The sequence below is a fragment of the Plectropomus leopardus genome, chromosome 5, assembly GCF_026936395.1.
Source record: "Plectropomus leopardus strain MGB_pleo_1.0 chromosome 5, ASM2693639v1, whole genome shotgun sequence".
Lineage (NCBI taxonomy): Eukaryota > Metazoa > Chordata > Actinopteri > Perciformes > Serranidae > Plectropomus > Plectropomus leopardus.
Window position 1 is genome coordinate 4,236,288 of NC_142180.1, and position 22,400 is coordinate 4,258,687.

Here is a 22,400-nt window from a genome sequence, read left to right on the forward strand (position 1 = left end):
TGTTCTGTCAGTAAAGGGAAAATGCCCCCCCCCCCAAAAAAAAGAATTTATTGATCCCCAGAGGGAAATTTTGGTTCATTACAGTCACTCAGATGCCAGCATAGAGAATTATCGCAAGTAGAAATAAGTACCAGCACAAGTATATATATATATATATATATATATATATATATACTAATAAAAATAATATGTAAAAATATAAATAAAAAAATGGAAATACAGTAATAGTAAACAATTAGTACAAGATGTAAATATCTAAATATTAAAAAAATGAAGTATGTATAATATGCCGAGTATGTAAGTGTGCAAAAATGTAAATGTAATTAAATACAGCGACAGACAATTAGCTAGAACACACTAAAAATTTAAATTATAAGATGGATAATGTGCTGAGTGTATAAAGTATTTAAAATATAAAACTGTGCCTTAAGCTACAATGCAATGTATAAAACTAGTACTAGTAGGCATTGTACACATATTTATATTTGTATATTTTGAACTTACATACAGGCAGTACTTCCAGTAGTTTGCGACACACTGCCTCTCATCTATTTAAGGTCGGCTCTGTGTGTTGTCATGGATACGTCGTACGATACGTGGGGGAAAATGCATGCAGAAAAGGAGAAACACCTGCTTTTAAAATGTATGAAAGACTATGCAAAAATATCACAACACCAATCTTTTCAAGAAGGAAGTTTAAGAAATGAAAGAGAAAGGGCTTAGCTCACACAGTCCAACAAGTCCACAACCAGTAGGAAACTGCTAAAAAAAATCCTATTTTGATGCAAGGAAGCTAAATGACAAGCAGCAGCTCCAGCTGTTCTATTTTTCCATATTTTAACGTAACAGTTAGGGCATGATAACTGGAGTATGCATGGCTGCACGAAAACAGGAGTATTTGTGGAATATTCATTTTTATTAAACGTGAGGAGCTTGGAATGAAAGTTGTCTTTTTTTGGAATAAAGGCAAAAATTAAACTATTTTGTGCATGTAAACACACTCACCAACAATCACTCCCTAAAAAAAAATTTTTTTTAATTTTTTTAAAATACTTTTTGATCATGTAGCCTATGGGTTTATAACAAACAACTTGTGTCATTTTCATTCGTTAGCTTTGGGTGCTGGTAGGCTGTATTCTGAGATTTTTGGGTAGCTAGACTAGTCTGACAGCAGGCCTGGTTCCAGAACAAAGTGACTTCAGATGCATCTGAAACAGCCCAGAGATTGGTCGCGTCAGGCAGCGGGAGTGAGCTGGTGGTAGATGCTCAATCTAAAAAGGCTAGCCTTGAGCTACTTTTACTGGAGTCTTTTTTAACGACTTGCTGCAGGTAACGTTACTCTTGTTGTCTTCACGAGTTGCCTCGGTATCTGTAGCTGTGGAGGCAGTGGTGCTGGCATTCGACTTGGGCCTCCCCAACTGTTTAAAAAATATCAATTTTTATGCTATTTGGACAGCTGCTAAAATGTAACTTGGGTTCTAAAAGTTTGTGTGTTTGTGCAAAGCTGTCAGGATTCAGGGGTCACAGTTCAGCGCATGCAGCCCTACGCAGAACGCACAATATGTAGATTTATGTATGTGATGCGAAACCAAAGTTAGCAACACAAGCAGATTGGTGTGGGAGTCAGTCACACTATATCTATGGCGAGTTTGAATGAAACAGAGAAAGTGGAAGACCTGCGAGAGTTGTGCGTATGACAAGGACAGTGTGTTGGTGTTGCTCTACCTCTGTAGGATATTGAATGAAAGCACATCGAGCATGCTAATGTTAATTCCACGGCATTACCCAGATGGGCTGATCACCAGAAAGAGGAAAAAGCCATGCTCCTTCTCCCCACTGCTTTCAAGGAGACTTTAGATGCACAAGTAGAATATTAAAGGGAGGGCTCAGTGCATGCTTTATAGCCTGATAGACCTGAGCCTGTTTGACAGGCTTCATTTCCATAGCAATGCAGGGAGGTTAAAAGAGGAGAAATCACAGCATCATATCACTTCATGTCATTGGGGTGCAACACATGCACAGTGATATCTGGTCTGCACTTGCCGAAAGGCTCAATAGCTGATGCACTATCATCGAACGGAATGATTTATTTGTTTCACGGAGGTGTCCCCAGTCAGCCTTGATTTGGAATATATTTTGCACGAAAAGTAAAGGTATGGGTGAAAATTACAACTCAGCAATTATTGAAAAAGTGCTTAATAAAAGACCATAAACAAATGCTTTGAAATGAAAAAAAAAAATCTATTTCTATCGCATATTGGCCACCATGCACTTGAGCATACCCAAGAAATTCTGTCAGGCTGAGCTAATCCAGGGAGGCCATAAAGAGCGCACCCAAAAAGGACCTAGGCGGACACCATCCCTATACTTCTAGTGCCGTCTGCTGTAACCCTCCAGCAGCACAGCTGCAGTAACACTGCACGTGTGATCCCCACAGCTCCCATGGAGTCAAAGACCTGTCCCAGTCTTCATTGATTAGCTTTGCAGCAATGGCTTCATGTGTACTGCAGTATGTGAAACCATCCACCATGCCAAATGGATGGATAAAAATTCATTTAAACTAGTTGTTAAAACATAAGCATATTTGGTTTGTTCCATTATGATGAAATGAGGTATGAACACACACCAGAACTAGCAGCTCCTTCCACTTCAAATCTCTTGATGCATTTCTGCTGATAGTAGTAGAGCTGTCAGCCATTTACTGCATAACTAGAAGTGAAGAGACTTAAAGGAATCATATGGAGGTTTTGACCACTAGTGGTGCTATGAAGCCAAGTTTTGATGAGCATTTGTTATTGATATCATGCTCTACTGGCACGTGCATGAGGGTTACAGGTAACATGCTACTCACTCCTGCTGATGGTTTAACCTATTCCACTGATCGACAGTTGGTGGTGTCGTGCCAAGAAATGTAGATGAAGACTATAGTATACATCAGAGGCCGGCAAGTAAGTTTGGCCTTGGGCCAATTTTTTTCTAAGCAATTAGATGGCAGGCCAGAACATAATCAAAGGTTTATTTAATAAATTGATTGATTAAAAAAAAAAAAAGCAACTGAAATTTGCGACAGACCGCCTTATAGGACACGCATGTGTGGGAAATGCAGAGAATGGATAAAAATAACTCAAGAAAAAACAGAGGACATGGAGGCCCATTATGAAATGGCCCATTATGAAATTAAATTGTGAATTTCCTAGATAGAATTGAGTCATGAAATGCTCTTAATGAGCTTGCTTTTATTATTGTGAATAATAAACATGTAGCAGCCTATTATTTTAATTTTTGAAAATGAATGCTTCTTTTTTACACACAGAACATCACCACTTGGACTGACCATTTTTTTCTTTAATTGTTTGCGTGCTGGAGGTATGATACAATGCTGTGTGAGGAGTGAAGTTAGCTAAACATTTAACCTGCTATAGGGAAATAGGGCAATTATTGAAGAATGGAAAGACAAGTATACATTCATCTTACCTGGTTTCATGAATGCAAAGCCAGTGCGTCTTAACTGCGGTGCAGCTGTCGCTACGTGCAAAAAAATAATATTAGACAGCAAATCAAAGGATGGAATCACTGCCTCTGTGAAACGGGTACCCCTTTATGGGAGGTCCGCTACTCGCCACATAGATGTGCTGTTGAATGCTGTGCACAGAGTTATTATCAATGTCTCAGTCAGGCCAATTACTTTTCCCTAGCTAGTGCATAACCCAGGGTAATCTTTATAGTCTGTATTTTTACAGTAATGGGCTATTCGTCAGATAGTTACATCATGGTGTCATTTACGTCATATTCTGCTTTTTTTGCGCTGATTTTGGTGTCAGTGTTTTTCATAAAATTAAACTAAATTATTTTTGTTCCTGTTCACACATGTGTGGCGCCATGGCCCACAGTCACATAAGTTAAATAACGTTTGAATGATTCACTAAACTGCTGCTATGTTTTTCATACCACACATTGCATGTCGCTATTTCAGTACCAGGCTCTGTCCACTACAGTGCAGCCCGCTGTGTCTGTCTCTGTCATTCAATCTCACTCTCAACATGGATAAAAGTAAAACCAGCATTCTTAAGACGGGGGTAGAAAAAAAAAAGTCATATTATCAAAATAATCTGGTGGGCCATACATTATTAGCTACAACAGTGGTGTAGTGGAAGGTATATGCAGCTATTTGGGTACCCACCTCTTTTGTTTTACTGCATACCCACCTTTCAGCCAAATATCCATTGGAATATAAAGGAGAGCATGCCCAGAGCCTCCTGTGTAATCTTCCCATCTACCTACTAGTGCACCCATCTCATCAACTACCAATGCACCACTGGGCTGCAAATATTTTATGAGGAGGGAAATGCATATAGCACATCGACCTTGAGGATGACACAATGTATTTTGGTGAGAAATACCAGCCTGTTCTCATTGTGAAATTCTAAAATACTGCTGTTCTGACAGTGCTTTTCGTGTAAGATTGCAACACCAAACACCACCTTTTGTGTGTGCATGAAACATCACTGTTATTGTACGCCGGTGATTAGCTGGACAGAACGCGTCATGCCACGTGTGCCGTGTGACGGCATCAGGTCGAAATACTGCTGGCATCAAGGAGTCCGGTGTTCATTTCCTGTCTGAATGTGATGTTTTTTATACACACACGTGCCTCTTTCCCTTAATCCTAACCATCTGTGCTAGTATGAGCATTAGTCGACATTCCAGCGTTGGTTGCCATGTGCTTGTGTTGCCTAAACATAAGTACAGGCCATTTCATCTAACCATGTGCCTTTTGTTGACATCATAATAATGGTATCTCAGAATGTAAACAGCAGACGCAGAAGGATAACTAAAGTGTAATATGTAGATGCGGAAATCCACTGCAAAGCGGCAACATGTCACAACTTGGGATGAGAATGTGTTGGAAATATAGATCATAAACAGCTTTTTGTTGTTGTTTGCAACAAAACAACCCTGGGAACCTTTATGTATGGAGCTGAAGATGGGACATGATTAGCCTAGCTTAGCATAAAGACAAGGTTAAACAAGAAATAAAACATATTATGCAAATTAGGCAGCTTTAGATGTGTTGTATTTTTGATCTTTCCTCCTGCTTTCCTCTCAGTGCTAATCTAGTCTAACCACATCCTCACACCATTTTTATTCTGATTATAGACATGAGACTGATATCCACCGTCTTATCTCATTCGTGTAAACAAAGCAAATACTCCTACTTCCCAATATGTTGAGCGGTCCCTTTAAGGCAGACATGCAGACACACACACACACACACAAAAAGTGTCTCAGCCATAACTCCATTGCCCTTCCCCCATTTCTCACAGATACACACATACACACACCCTGGCCTACGTGAACACTCAGATACACACACAGCCTACACAACATTCCAATCAATTTTCCACACTCGGGTTCGGCATTCCAGCCTGGTGTTGCTTTCGTCCCACTGCACACAGGAAGCGGCGTGTGTGTGTGTGTGTGTGTGTGTGTGTGTGTGTTTGTGTAAAAAAGCTTTAGATGTTGCTATAGCAGGGGGCCCCAGTGAAAGGCTTTCTCTGTCAGATCAGCTGCCCTGAGCTCAGCTGCTAATCCGAGACTGCAGCACTCATCTCTGCATTCACCAAACTACAATCTAAAGTCTGTTTGCCACAGCCTGACCAGCAGGGGGCAGTACTCACAGGTTTGCTTTAAACAACGCTCATTGTTTCAGGGTTTTGACAGTCTTTACTCAAAATATTTCACATTTTCTTTTCTTTGTTGTGTTTTATGCATGAAGACACTGACACTAATTTACAGTAACCAAGGTCCAAAGCCTTAAAACTCTTTGATAATATTATGTGAGGAGAAAAGCACAAATGACCCACACATTATGCTTCACAATTCTGAGAAACAAGGACATTAAGAAATAGTAAAGCTCCCAAGTGTTGGTATCAGAGGATATGGAGGGAATGGACAAAAACTGTCAACACTCATAGGACATTTATTTACGTTTTGGCTGTTGGTTTTGTGGCTCGCACTTAACCCTAAATAAACGTACCCAAAGTGCTGACAGTTTTTTAAAGCTTATTTTTGTTTTCATTCAACTGCATATAATAGAAATGCCTCTTCTTTCCTCTATTCTGGTCTCCCATCAGGACAGACTGACTCATCTGAGGCTGGATTTCAAACCTGTCCTCTAAAACTTAACTAACTTCCATTTGACATCTGTACAGCGCACAACGTGGAATTTTGTGGGACGGACAAACATCGCTGTTGCCTCACAGCAAGAGGGTCCCTGGTTCGGAACCCGGTTGGAACGGGGTTTTGTCCGTGGGGGGGGGGCCTTCTATGCAGAGTTTGTATGTTCTCCCCGTGTCTGCGTGGGTTCTCTCCGGGGTGTCCGGCTTCTTCCCACAGTCAAAAGACATGCAGCTCAGGTTGATTGGTGACTCTAAATTGTCCTTAGGTGTGACTGTGAGCATGTATGCTGTCTGTCTATATGTGTTGGCCCTGCGATAGTCTGGCGATCTCTCCAGCTGGGATTGCCCCCCCCCCCGCGACCCGCGACCCGCGACCCTTACGAGGACAAGCGGTTACAGAACATGACTGACTGACTAATGACTAAGGAGAAAACTGAATCCTGTGACTTAGACCAGTTGAGAACCACTGACATAAGCTGCATTTACTCTGCCTGTTCAAGGTGGGGATATCAGGCCGTTATCCCGTCTCGCCATTCCATACATAACATCCGATCGTGGAAAAGGGGGACAGAGTGGTCTCACCTCTGAGCCAGGAATGCAGGTAGTAACAGCCCCAAAACGAGCTCTGTGTAAAGCAATGAGATTTAGGAGCTCCTTACCCTCCAAGCAGAGGACGAGATCAGCTGCCATATAACAGAGAAGGTAAATGATTGTGATTGACATGTTTTGTCTTTGGTATTGTTTAGAAAACACTGCTGACGAGTATATTGTATGTCACGCTAGAGGCGGACTCTTGTGCGTTAAACGTCACGCCCATCATGCCACATTTGATTGTGGGATGCTGTGATGCAGTGTATTATCACACACTGGAGAAGAATTATGCCGCTGTTGTTTGATTCTGTGTAAAAGTGCAGGGTGGTATAAAGGGGGGACTTCGTTGCGGCCCAGCAGCTTTATCTCTGTGTAAAAGTTATGGGAGAGAAAACAAACTTACAGAAGCTGGGCTAACTAGCTCCCACTTCTCTCTAGTGTTGGTACTAACTAGATCTTATATTTTTCACATTATTTTAACTCTGTGTGTGATTGTCAAGCTCTTAGAAACTAAGGCTGTGTTTGAAACCGCCTACTTCACTAGCAGTACGTACTGATTTGGTCAAAATGTAGTATGCAGTATGCAGTATGCAGTATGCGAACAAAAGCGAAATCCACAGAATGCCAGAAATACCCGGATGTCATACTGATTCAGAAAAAATCCTCAGTATGCATTGGACCAGTCTGCCTCACCTACTGTTTCCCACAATGCACTGCGCAAAGAGAGCAACTGTGGCTCGCGCCCAGCCATCACACAGCTGGACAGTCCTAAGCCACCAAATGGGGTCTTAGCGTTTCCTAGTGTTAAACTTTATTAATTAGGCCTTGTCATTGTAATTCCACACTTTTAGGGGCTTGCTAGGATCCTAGAACCACCCATAGCCTTGGCACCCACATCACCATATATGATTACATGTGACAAATAAAATTGATTGATTGATCCCTGCTAAACAAAACTGTAATGAAAGGCTTCTACCAAGTCAAATTTAAAGACACATTAAAATCAAGCTGGGTGAAGGTTTGTTTTTCAGACTTGCAGTGCTGACCAGTTATGCAATAAAGTGACCGTGTAATCAATCTACCTGCGCAATATCCTGCCAGAGGAAGACAACACTGACTGGATAGATGCTCTAATATTGAAACAGAGGCTAGCATTAGCCCCCTTTAATCAGTACAACCTCGGCACAAACACCTTGAGAAAGCACACATTTTGACTGTGGTGATGTTCACCTCTTCAACCTGCCAAGTCTCATGTTTCACACATGAGACACATATTGCAGAGTCTTATCTCATAGCTGTGAAATGAAAATCTCTCCAACTGTGACACCATCAAAGAACATAGAAGCCCTTTCAGGCTTCAGTAGCTTCTTACATGGTGTGTGGTGATCATGTTGGCCAGTTATAGATAATGGCTAAAGAAATAGATAAATCTAGATGAAGTCATTTCCTATTTGTGGTAAAAGAGTGGTGTTGCTGCTCTTTGCTACTGGGAAACTTCGTCACACCTTGTGTGTGAGGTCAGAACTGCTAAACAAATATTTTAATACTTGTCTGCTATCAAGCTGTTTGTTGTTAGGCCAATACCACACCTTGCCATGTACAATCCGTCATGCTGCTGTGGAATAATTGTTAAACGTAGAGTTCTGGGGTGGTGTCTTTTTTGGCCTGACTAAAACCAGTAACACAAGAGAAGAAATATAAGGATTAGATTAAACTGTGTGTTTGTCTGCTTTAGCGTCAGCTGCAAACATTAGCATGGCTAGTTACTTCCAGTGGTAACACAGTGTTACATCCAACGCCAATGAGCGTTTTATTAGCTAAAAACATTATTATGTGGTTGTAAAGGTCACATTACAAAAAGCCCTGCTCAAGATGCTCAATGCGTTCACATTCCAGGTCACCAAATATCAACACTTTCTCATGCCCCTCAAGTTTAATACAGACGCTGAAAGTCTTCTTTTATAAGACACACCCTTTAACGTCTGTATGCGACCACTGGTGGATGGAGTACCTGAGAGCCATAGCCTACTTAACAAACAAAAAAAACAATCAAAGAAAATGACCAGAAAAAAAGTTTTTAACAATGATAATAAATATATATAGATATTATATATATAATATATATAATAAATAGATATAGTTTTTGGACATTTTTCCTTGCTTTAAAAAAATATTTTTCTAATCCTTTTATACCAATTTCTTGGATTTTGCAGGAAATGTTTTTGCCGGCTAATTCAAAGAAGAAGAATGGTGTCCGTAAATGTCCGCAAACTGGGAAAACAATGAGATTCAGGTGCTCCTTAGCCTCCAAGCAGAGGACAAGATCAGCTGCCATATAACAGAGACAATAAAAATTCTGATTGACATGTTACGCCTTTGTTATTGTTTAGAAAGTGCGGCCGTGTGTTAAACACCAGACCTGTCACGCCTCTTTTGATCACAGGATGCCATGCAGTGTATACTGGAGCAGCATGATGCAGCCGTAATTTTGTTTTGTGTAACAATGCAGGGGCGGTATAAAGGGGGGACTTCGCTGCTGCCCTATAGCGCCATCTCTGTGTTACGGTGGCTAATGTTGAGCAACACTATTTTAGTTGACGTGTGCTTGATGTCTGCCAGGAACGAGAAGCCAGCATTCTTTTAGTTCTGTTTGAAATCTATTGTTTCAAAAATAACAAATGATAGTGACTGCCAATGTTATCATTTAAACTGCCTATGTGCAGTGTTAAAATGAAGGGGTGGAGCTTAGCGAAGGGTCAAGCTTACCAGGTGTTCAGATCAAAAACATTGTGCTGGTAAAGCAAGGAACTCCGCGAGTGGATGTATCTGCATGTCCTGTTGAGACAAAGAACAAGTAAGAGAAAGGATGAGTTGTTTCAGTAATTTCTTAGATGACATAGTTTTTGTTTGTTTGTTTGTTTGTTGCCTTGGTTTATGATAGGACAGATGTTAGCATGAAAGTGGGAGAGGATGACAGAGGGGATGACATGTAGCAAAGGGCCACAGGTTGGAGTTGAACCCGCAGCTGCTGAGGCAACGACATAACCCCTGCACCTGGGGTGCCTGCTCCACCACATGAGCTACCAGGAACTCCTGGTTTGAGTCATTTATCCACAGGTTTGAGGGCTTAGCGGACGCCCAAACACTGCACATCAGTTCATAATACAGAAAGAAGCATTTGACAAGTTATCACGCTGACAATAATATTATCCTCCAAAGTAAACTACTAGGAATGTGTACTTAAATTCAGGGCTGCACATATTACATATTTATAACAATAGCAGAGTGTTACTGGATGATGTTGCACTGCAATGCATCATAGTTAACCCAGATTTGTTTTTTTTTTTTGCTGGACAACTCTACATTTCAAGTGGGAGCCCTCCATCTTGGGTAGTTTTTACGCAGTGGTAATGTCTGAACATGGCCTTCATGAGAAAATAATAACACAGCGTCAATGAGAAAATAATTATCTGTGACAGTTTTGTAAGACAGTCATCTTTTAGAGATTAAAGAGCAGGAGACCTCTAGAAACAAGTCATAGACTGTCACAAACATATACACCCACTTATAAGCATCACACACACACACACACACACACACACACACACACACACACACACACACACACACACACACACACACACACACACACACACACACACACACACACACACACACACAGACAGAGTGCCAAGTAACAGACACCTCAGCCAGTGATAGCCCAGATGGTCTGCTTACAGCAGTGACCTACATAGACCCAGAGGACCAACTGGAGGAACTGAGTAACACAGGATGTGTGTGCATGTGAGTTTTTCTGGAGGACAGAGGGCAAAGGGAGGGATTACACAACATTATGAGTGAATTAAAACAGAGAATATTTATAGGGTCAACTGTTGTTTGGGTGGAATATTAAGCATGATTTTGAATCTTTAACAGTGTTAAAAAAGAGATGGAATGACACTGCAAAGCATCATGATCTTTCTTGATGACAACTTCTACTGCCAGTATTACTGGTCATGCCTCCATCATTAACATACACATATGACTGTTATTGCCACGTACATAAACAACAATATCTGCATGTAATATTAAATGCCAGCATAAATTACATTTATTAATCTTCATGTCTATTACTATTGTTATATGTTATTGTGACTATTAGTGTTACTGTGCATCTGACCCCTCTCTTTTCTCTCTCTCTCTCTCTCTCTCTTTCTTATATGTCATTTTGTCATCGACTGTAATTTAGTTGTTTTTTAGGACATCTATTGCTTCTGTCCGCCCTGGAAGAGATATCCCTCCTCAGCTGCTCTTCCTGAGGTTTCTACCATTTTTTCCCCGTTACAGTTTACAGAGTTTTTCCTGTGACGATGTGAGGATCTAATGACAGATGAATGTCGTACGCTGTAAAGCCCTCTGAGGCAAACTGTGATTTGTGATAATGGGCTTTATAATAAAATTGACTCGATTTGAATCATCACCATACTAAGTACCTACCCAAGGATGAAATATATATATTTTTTTGCTTATCAAAGGTGATGTTCCTCATTTTCATTCATTCCATGATGATGTGAGGTTTTTTAAAAGCAGCTCTGATAATTATTTGATAAGGTAATTGGCCCTTTGCTACATGACAGTCAGACATCAATATGTCCCTTTTTTAAAAACAGATATGCATGCCAGCTTGTTGTTGGTATTGCCAGGTTTGAGGTTTCCAGCTTTCTTTGCCAGATTGATGACGAGCTCCGCCTCAGCTCTCACCACTTACCCTTCAACCCCCTTGTTGTTTGATCAGCACCCGCTCTATTTAAAAAAAAAAAAAAACAACCTCTCAGATCCTTCCTCCAGGATGGTCTGATTCTCTACCGATTTCATTTTCACACCAAATTATGCCAGTGCTAGCATTATGAAACCAGCACTGATAGTATTACTTCTTGCATACATGATAAGGGGAAATATGCACTGACTTCTGTTTCGAATTCAAACACTGGCAGATGTCGGCACCTTCTAATGATCAGGAAAAACATGAGCTGGTCTTTGCAGTGCAGAATACAGAATACAGAATACATTTGTGATAAGAGTCCTGTTTTCATTTTATTGTATTTTCTTATTTTTCCCACCATGGCTTCATATTAGCTTCAAGACAAGTTTTCCCAATTTTCACATGACTTATTTCTCTTAAACTATGCTCCGACCTTTCAAAATAAATATGCCCCACAATATTTGCTCAATTGTCACCACCTATGTAGGCCTATGAATAACACCACTTAACAATAATCTTGTCACATTAGATGTTATCATGTGGCTGAAGTTCCATACTGGGGTCATGTGATGACAACTAAACCATCTCTGTGCAACTGAACAAACTACATTTGCTGATGAAAACTGTGAGATTCAGTTGAAAGCTCTGGAAAAGACTGGAAAGTGGATCTTAAGTTCAATTTTTTTGGGGCGAATGGAGAAAGCAGAATTTTTGTGCAATTTGAATTGCATTTCATGCTTCAATAGTATACTAGCTCAACTAACCCTTTATTATTTGAAAATTTTGGCTGTTCATGTTCATGCATGTGGCATACATTTGGCAAGCTTGTGTATTTTTATTGTTTTTGATGTTTTGATCGTGGAATTTCCTGCTCAGCTCCTACAATAAGTCTAAAATACACTGTAGAAACTAAATTTCATTCATAGTACTGTTAAGTGCAAAAAAATGTGCCAAGGAAGCCTATTCAAACTGCAAGTTTTGATCCCACAGCCATCAAAGCATAAAACATGCGTTGTATTATTTCTGGGTGTCAATCTTGCCTTTTGACTTGAAATTTATCATTTTTACTATTTTCCACCTGGTGATGCCGTCTTTTACCATATTTGGCATATGGAGAATATACACTATTTCCAATAGGTGCACTGTCACTATCAATGTTGCTGCTAATAAAAAATAATATATATATATTTTTTTAATTATTATTTTTAAAAGTAAATAAAAAAAATACTTTGCATGTCGTATATTAAGATCATTCTTTTTTGTGTTTTTATTTTTTCATTTAATCCATAGTGGCATCATGACAAAAAAAATGGTATTTAAAGGATTAAAATTCTGAGTGTTTGATATTTATGATTAGGACTGATGTTGGTTAAAAAATAAACCCAGTAAAAGTAGAAAACAATATTAATTTATAATCTTTTTTAAAGCTTGATTATAAAAAGTGCATTTTGTGCGCAGAGCAATACGAGTGTGTGTAATATTAAGGCAGGCCCTAAGGGTTCATTAAATTGCAATTCAATTCAATAGCATATCATGTAACAATAGTGATAGACATAAAATTACTAAATGCACTCCATGATAGCATGTGATGTTACATGCAAATATCGTAGGTGTAGATAAGAGTCCCATGCGTTTATTAAAAGTGGAGGCATGACACATAATAATGGCAGTCAAAGGTCACGTAGAGTAGGATCACGGCATCTGCGTAACCAAGGCCCATGACACAGGCATAGCCTCAGACAGAACCCCAGCAACAGCACAACAAAGACCATGATCAAAGCGAGCCAGAGATGCTGCCACAGCATGAGCACAGCCAAAGGCAGGGTCACAGCATGAGCACAGCCATCACCACGATCCAGGCGCAGCCAAGACTGCAGCCAAGATCCGGGAAAACTACGAAACAAGGGAGCACGAATGCTCCGGAAAGGCAACCGAGTTAGTGTAATGTATAAAACAGACATGAGCGTTTGCAGATGAAGGGAGCAAGAGAAGGAAAAAGGAGCACAGTGTATCCTAGAAAGTCCCCTAGCAGACTAAACCTATGTCAGTCTAACTAGGGGCTGGTCCAGGCAACCTGAGCCAGCCCTACTGATATGCTTCATCAAAGAGGAAGGTCTTCAGTCTACTGTCTTAAAAGTGGAAACGGTGTCTGCCTCTCTGACCGAAACTGGAGATGGTATCATAAAAGAGGAGCGTGGTAACTGAAGGCTCTGGCTCCCATCCTACATTTGCAGACTTTACAGTTGAGCTAGAGCTTACAGCTAGAGGCCAAGGCAATGCCATCGAAAGAAATTACATCCTTAGAAAAGGAGTTTCTAAGGTATTTGGGGCCAAGAACAATAACTTCAGTTTTGTCTAAATTTAACATGAGGAAATTGTGGCTCATCCAGGCTCAAATCACCCTAAATGAAAGGTTTTGATAAAAAAAACCTGTATATATTTTTGTATTCAAATGAATATTTGTAATCTGGAAGGTGTCACCCCTATAGTGAAATACCAAGGTAGAATTTTGCAACTTGGAAAACCAGATTTCAATCCCTGTGCCAGTGAGGTCTATAAGATAACACAAATGATGGCTAACACAGCTACATGATCTTCTATAGCTGGGAATAAACATGATTAGCATTCCCTGTCCTCCCTGGTGCTAGTTGGGTGTTATATGCACACTTTTTCATTAATTAACTTTGACAGCGACCATTAAAATAAAATACTGATCAGATAATCTTCAAAATGTCCCAAAATCGGCCCTGATAATCGGGCAGGCTAATAAAAAATAATAATTTAAACATTATGAAAGTAAACAGTAAGTAAACAGTATTCTTTACATAGTTGTACACGTACAGTTGCCCTGCTTGGCCTCTGTAGTACGGTGGGTTTAAATTGAATTTAGACAGAAAGGCTGGATTTAATGGGTAATCGCTGGCCTATGAGTTAATATACAGGTTTGTTATGCAATGTCTGCCATACCTGAAGTAGTCCAACAAACATACTGGAGGTATTTAAAGATTCCTTGATGAAAAAAAGCTAAACCAATTGGAAACACGTAGAAACAGAGGTGACTTTCAAAGTGTTATTAAGCCTGGGGAAATGCTTTTGCTGGAAATCATGCAGGCAGGAATGTTTGGCAGAACACGAGCCACCATAAAACCCTTTCAAGGAAAAGGGGGGAAAAAATCTCGCCCTGTTATCCAAGCCTCACATTCTTTAGTCACAGATGGTTCTCTTTAGCGAACACCTTGTACTGAATCTGGATTGGATGGAATTTCAAGAGAACCCACGCTTTAAAAAGAAGTGGCTCATTTGGGGGAAACAAACGTCAGCTGCTTCTTTTCAGGCATTATGATTTGTGGTTCTTGTGGGCTGCTGCACATGGAATTTTTTTCTTTTCAACTTGCTTTTCTACTTCCAGCAGACAACGTGAGCGCTGTTTGTGATTGGTCGGAACTAGGAAGAAAGTAGGGGCTCATTTATACAGTACACACGGTCTGAAACAGTTTAAAAACCAAGGCCATCATCAGAGTTATTTCGGTCCATCTTAACAAGGCAGTGACCCAATTTGAGCAAACTGAGGGTACAACAAGCCTACTGTTTGTTTTCTTTGCTCCGGTGGAAAAATCTAATTTAATTCATTTGGCTTCACACTTTCCAATTACATTTAAGCCAAACATCCCGGTAAAAATAAATTACAGGGACTAACAAGTATGGGTTTTTATTGAAGAGTGTTTTCTCCAGTTATCCTGCCAGGTTGTTTCAGTCAAAACGTATCTGATTCAAGTCACAAGAAGTTGGAAAGATGCACTCGTCTGCAGTCCTGCTGTGATGATTTACCCTCCATTTATTATTAAAATGTAAGAAGATATGAAGGAATAAGTGATAATTATGATCAGTCCAGACTGTGGTTTGCCCTCAGTTCATTTTGCTATGCCAGGCTTTCCAAAAATGACAAACCCCTGGCTATCAGATGTCTCCTGATTCCCCTAAATCCTTGTATGTTGGTATGATTCCACCCAAACTCCTTCGAACCCTTTCACCACACTGACGTCGTCTTGGAAGTGAACAGAGACGATCATTCTCAGTCTTACAGTCCTAGGTGCCACCCAAGTTCACTGGCATTGATCCCATTTGGCCGAGCAAACCAAACTTATGAAACACAGTCAGCGGTCATATAATCTGCTGCAACACGCTTGGTGTGAACACACCCTCAGTCAAAAGGCTCACTCTGAAAATCAGTCATAGAGAAGAGTGTGAGATTCAGAATGCAAAGGCATGCCTAAAAAAGAGAATGAGTGTTGAGTCTCTTTTGTTTCATCGTGTTAGCAGCCAGACTATTAATAAATGGCATAAAATTCAGTTCATTAAGGGCAAAAAAGTCTGCTTTCCTCAGTGGATACAGCATATGTAACATACATTGCTCACATACTGTGTTGGATAATGTGGATGATTTTGTCCTCCATTATAGGAATTTATTGAAAGGACAGCCCCTCGAGATGTAGCAGCTAATTTTCATGGGGGTCCTTTTAGAAACAAATACAAAAGAAAAACATACAAAGTTGCTCACATAACAAACATGCACTACAAACAAAAATATACAGATATCTCCCTCACCATCTGACCATCCACAACCCCTGCCCTCAGCTGTTGTACCACAAAAAATGGAATTGTGTACCGTGGCCTTGGATCATTTCTTAACAGTTTTTTAGTACAATGAATTAAAAACACAGGCAAGTTGTTTTGAGATGAGTAGGGGTCAACAGATTTTTGGCCTGGCCAATTATCAGGGCAAATATGTGACATTTTGCCAATTATCTGTATCAGTATTTTATTTTAATGGTCGCTGATAAAGCTAATTAATGAAAAAGTGTGTGTATTAAACTCAACCAGTACCAGGGAAGGCAGTAGGGCTGGGCAATATGGAAAAAAAGTCTTAACGTGATAATATTTCACTCTATATATATATTTATCAAATGACTATTATTTACTATTTAAGTGAGATATAAACATATAAGGTAAATTTTGATTTAAATATTCATCTTCTGTCAGACATTGAACATGTCAAATATACTGTAGAACAGGCATCACCAACTGGCAGACCTATTCTTCTAAAATTCAAAAAGGTCCAGTTACTAAAATTTCCTCCAAGCAAAAGTCCAAACCTCAAACCTAAAATCAATATCACGATTAACAGAACATTTTACTTCGAATATGATTAATGAACGATTATTTTGCTTCACTGACAGTTTTATTCAACCATGGTTTGTTGGAGTGTAATGAACATAAGATTTATTACTATTTATGAAACTTTCCAGCATTATATAAAAAACTCTGACTTCTTCTGTGAATCTTCTGTGAAACTTCTGTGGTATTAATCTTTTTACTCAAGAAAAAAATAAAAACTTTTGAGTAGGCCTACTTCTCCTATAGCTGCCAACAGCCAGCCAACATTCCCAGTTAGAGAAAGGGTGAAAATAAGGTAATGTGCCTGTGGCCCCAGGCCCCCAAAACATTACATCTGCCCATGGTAATAATAACTAGAGCTCAGCGCGAGCGGCTGGATGAGACACGGAGCGATGCGTCCTGGTGTTTCAAAATAAGTCTATCCAAAGTCTGACTAAACCTGAAACACAAAGTAGTCTGTAGAAGTCTAAAGAAGTCACTTTCCACCTTTGAAAATTTGGTTGTTTTAGACACTTTGGTTCTGTGAGGAGAAGCTGCGCTCTGTTTGTCTGTCTCACTATGCTGCTGTCGGACCATCAGCAGTTTGATCTGTGATACGACTCAGTTGTCAAACACTCAGCTGTATTCTAGAGTCAAAGTCGTTCACTGCATTTGGTTCTCCGCGATGCTGTTCTTATTATCATTGGCTGTTGTCTGTCAAAACATGGCTGGAATGCGTTCGACATATCGACATTCTATCGACGACGTCTCTGTTTCAATCAAGGAAAAGTTATTTCATGATTGATATCAAGTACTAATAATCAGTATCAGCCCTGAAAAACCAATATCCATCAACACCTAGAGAGAGATGACAATATAAAGAAGTCCTGAAGAAACGTAAAGAGGTCAAGAGATCAATTATTCCAGTCAGAGGGTGCTTTGTACTGGAATGACCCTTATTCCAACTACTTAGAAAATTCTGGGGATAAAGAAACATGACTTTGTAGTAGGGCTGAGCAATATGGCTTTAAAATAATATCCTAATATATTAAGGCTATATTACGATACACAACATATATACCTCGATATTTTTAAATGTCCTCGAAGTGTGTTAACTACTAAAACAGAAAATTATTAAATTAATTTCAGTTACAATAAAATAAAGTAGCTATTGTCATATAATAAAGCCCTACTGTCATAATAACATTTAATAAAATATGGTTATAGGGAAGTTGAATAAAGTACTTTTATAATGAAATTGTAAGTACTGTTATTTTTAAATAAATCAGAGAGGGACCTATGGTGCTTTTATTTTGAAGGACCTTGCTCATCTCAGGAAGCGTCAATGTTTTTGTTGTGGACTTGAAGCTTCTGGTCAACAGTTGGATGTTAGCATAAGCACACAATTAAACAGATACCGTGGCGCCTCTAACAGTGAGAATTCATTCAACGGGCAACAAACTAACAGCTCTCCAGTTCATATATTGATATGATTTGAAAGTCACACTGGTGCTCTGTGGTTGCAAATGTGACTAAATAGTCGCTATCGGAGCTCTGCAGCTATGAACACACCCCTCACCTGCTCACACTACCACCACTACCACTCATTAAGTTAGACTGTTACCACAGCGCTGATGACTTATTCTTTGTAAGTTGGAAACAAACTAATAGTTCTCCAGTTAATATATTAATAGTATCTGCAAGTCGCAGAGGTTATCCATGGTCAAAATATGTGACTAAATAGTCACAGTCTGGAGCTCTGCAAAAGCCCTGCTTTGTATGTGTGTGTGTGTGTGTGTGTGTGTGTGTGTGTGTGTGTGTGTGTGTGTGTGTGAGAGAGAGAGAGGTGGCGAGCTGAAGAAGAGAGTGAGAGAACCAACATGCTAGTGGCTTCTAAAAACGTGACACTTTATGCTCCATGTTCAAATAAAGTCAGTTTATACATTGCATGTGGAACAAGCCTCAATACCTCCAGTATAGTTGGTGTATCCCCCACCCCTACTTTGTGGCTGTGAATAGACCAGAGACAGGTGAAGTTATGTGTCCAAACATTGAAATGACACCAGCTTCAGGAGTTAAGTGGGTGATCTGAACCTCTGACCTCAAAGCAGTCTTTTCATTTTGGAAAAATGGCCTGTAGTGACCTGCCATACTTCATTTGCCTTCATAAGTTTTATCTTCACTTCGACTGTCATTAGGAGTGCCGAATTTATTTTGGCAGGACACACCAAATTATTATTTCCCACCCCTTCTCTCTCTGCACTGTTGGTCCATTACACCACTCATTCCTCCCCCTTTCTTTCTCTCTCTCTCACAGCTCTAAGTGAAGAGGCTGCCATGACTGACTGCCTGTTCTCAGGCACAAGAGAGCTTAACTCAAGGGAGCTCTGAAGATCAAAGTATTTACACGCACATACACACACACACAAATGTTCCCGCTCTCAGTAACCACAAATACATCCAGATACATCCTCACATATACACACTCAGTTGGAGGGATGTGAAATATCAGCATCAAACTGGAAGCGACAAGGTCTTACCCATGGCACTTTCTGCTGCCTCTTTATGAATACACACACACACACACACACGCGCGTGTGCGGAAAATACGGAAAATATTTGAAATCTGTAAGGGCAGATTAGGAGAATTCTCTACAGGTGTTTCAACACCCTTCTCTTTGACAAGAGAATCCCTTTGTGTATGCACAGCACTAACAGCCTTTTAGCACTGTGTGTGTGTGTGTGTGTGTGTGTGTGTGTGTGTGTGTGTGTGTGTGTGTGTGTGTGTGTGTGGAGGTTGAATAGGTGTGACTGACAAAGATGCCCCATATTCCCTGTGATTTTAGCTTTGACCAAATTAGCATTTGCCTCCCTTCCATCCACCTGCCCTCCTTGATTTTCTCTCCTTCCTCCTCTTTGTCTCTGTCAGGAGCCCCTCACCCCTCTGCAGCATCCTGACATTAATATGAGAGGGCGAGATTATCCAGGCAAAGCTACCCTGGTTTCAACACAAACCCCAGGATCTCCAGAGAGCTCCGGATTCTTTTACATAACAGCTCATCATTTAGCGAGTGCTGGGGAGATTAGGGTGCACTTTTAGATCTGTCTCTGAAGGCGAATAATAAAGAGAGCCTTGGGTTTTCACTTGACACTTGAATGGGATTGTCTTTGATGCTTGGAGCCCAGGATGGGCAGTTAAGGATTCCTCTGTATGCAAACAAATCTGTTCCCGTTTTCCACTTAATCAAGTGTTCACAGACACACCAGTGTCAGAACTATAAAGTCAGTCCAGGAGGCACTGGCTTCTCATGGAGGGGCATTTCCTGTTAAATTCAGATTCTGGTGGGAGTTTTAAAGTGCTTTATTGTTATAACTGAGTGAAATATTTCAACACCAAATTGAAAGATGGCTCAAAATTTTGTCGAGGCATTTGTGAACCCCAGAGACCAGACCTAATGACTTCAATCCTGGTAATCCTGACTTCTTCTCACACCACCACAAGGTTCATATCTGGGCTTTGGGTGAAACTACTGACTATTACCAGAGATGTAGAATCAAGACATGACTTGGACTCAAGTCAGACATGAGTCACAACTTTGATTACTTCAGACTTTGCAAAAGAAAAAAAAGACTTGCAACTTGACTCGGACTTCAGCACAGTTGTGGACCAACTTGTAGCCTAATTTGGACTTTACTAAACCTTTTGACTTGTTACCTTTACCCTTTAAAACGTGGTTTGATGTCACTTATCTTGTGCTGCATTCAGACGCCTTTCAAGTAGTGCAAAACAATGACTCGATCCAAAAAGATACCAAAGTTAATTTCATTTGCAAACCAAGAAAAATAATGGCAGTGCACAAAGCGTGCAAGTCTAAAATTGATAAGCAACCATTTCCTATGAATATTTTTTTAACAAAAAAGTACAAATTTTAAAAAGCATTCATGATTTTTGTAAATTTAATTTGATGCTACTCTGTTGTTAAAATGGCATTTCTTTGTTGCCCGTTATAATTTTTTTTAGGACTCAAAACTCAAGTTTCAGGCCACTTTCGACCATTGGCAGGAGTATGTATAGTGTCACCTGTGTGTGTGTGTGTGTGTGTGTGTGTGTGTGTGTGTGTGTGTGTGTGTGTGTGTGTGTCAGATGACAGATGAAGGTTGACAAATCCAGATAAAAGCTGTGCACTGTCTGGCAGAAAACAGCACAACAGGCAGAAATAAGGAGCGATAATTGTCCTAATCAGACAGATTATCTATAATAGATTCTGGAGGGCCGTTCAGCAGGAGGAGACGCAGTATGGTACACTTTTGCTTCTTTCTGAAGTACTGGTTTGTTCTTATAGAGTAAACTTTTATGTGCCTGTGAACAAGGACAAATGGACAAGTAGGTCTATTGTAATGTGCCAAGAAGAAGGTCATTTCACTACATTTTTAGAGAGTTAGTATTGTGCTCTTCAGTAACTATATCTCTTAGTAGAGGTTTCTCCAGCAAAACCAAAAAAAGAAAAACAATGGAACGAACAAACACACTATGCTAAAATGGAGTTAAGAAAAGAAAAAGGAAAGCAGATAGCCTATGGAAGGCAGGAAATGTCTTTGTCTTTTACCAGTTTTCACTGTGTTTGTTTGGCCTTTGCTCTTGACAGAAAGACAAATGTCACATCATCTCTCCCAGGGTCCAACTGTGGAATTTTAACATCTCCCTTCTGCCTCTGTTCTAAAGGGAAAGCAACCAGTGTCCTCCAGTTGTAAGTTTTGTTTTGTGTCATTAGGCGGGTTTCCATTAACCTTAAAACTGGGCGAATTGAAACTGCAAATATAAAATCTGCTAATGGATACACGTCAATTAAAAAAAAAAAGCAAAAGTTTTTACGCTGGCATTAGGTGGTATTTCAGGCGATTCCAAAAAGCCATATTTTGCAAAACTGCAATGGAAACACTTTTTTGGCTTTTATAGGTCACATGGCGCTATGGCTGTGTGCTTGTTAGTAGGAACTGGCTCCCTCATGATGCAGCAGGAGCCACAAGAGGTGTTATTGCATGACATAATTCTTCAAAAGTTGAGCAGATCATCCAAAAGTTTTGAATCCACAATTCCTCTGAAATCATGGACTATCACTTAACAGAAATCCCTCATACATGGCCGCTCCCATAAGGGGGTTGCCTTTCCATTGTCACTTGTATAACACGCCTATGTCGCAATTAAAAGTAATGACGTCTAGTGAGGTGGCTGCAACAGAAATAAAGCTGCTAATGTTTTGAACATCTATCGCCATTCTACTTGGAATGTTATTGTGAGAGGAGAAGTTGCATAACATCACTCAATGGAGACGCAATCATCGTGCAATTGTGTTTTTCTCAACATTTCAAAAATATCGCTTAAGTTTTGCCCAAATCTGGAAACCCGCCAATAGGCTGCCACCTTAAACTGTAAAATAACAGATGTAGCTTATGTGATGTCACCCACTGGTTTGTGGTCTGCTGTTTGGAAGCCCTGAGTGCAGCATTTCGGCCGTCGCCATTTTGGCTTTTTTGGAGCCAGAAGTGACCATCTTTAGACATGACCGAGGAGCTGTGGAGGAGCAAGGGGTGCCTGACTCACAGATGTAGTGACACCTCACAGACAGCCTGTCGGTCCAGCAGCCCCGCCCCTAAGAATTTGTAACTTTGGGGCCTTCATAAAAAGTAAACAGGTGAGTTATATAAAAATTTGT

At 40.1% G+C, this 22,400-nt stretch overlaps 1 protein-coding gene across 1 annotated transcript in view; it reads right to left on the bottom strand.

Moving 5' to 3' along the window:
* The window catches only part of tbl1xr1a (TBL1X/Y related 1a), a 111,449-nt gene that overhangs the window by 81,071 nt on the left and 7,978 nt on the right, over positions 1 to 22,400 (bottom strand). Inside the window, exon 2 of the mRNA XM_088077391.1 lies at positions 9,537 to 9,605. The gene's annotated coding sequence lies outside the window, so the exon portion shown is untranslated. The remainder of the gene's footprint in view (positions 1 to 9,536; positions 9,606 to 22,400) is intronic.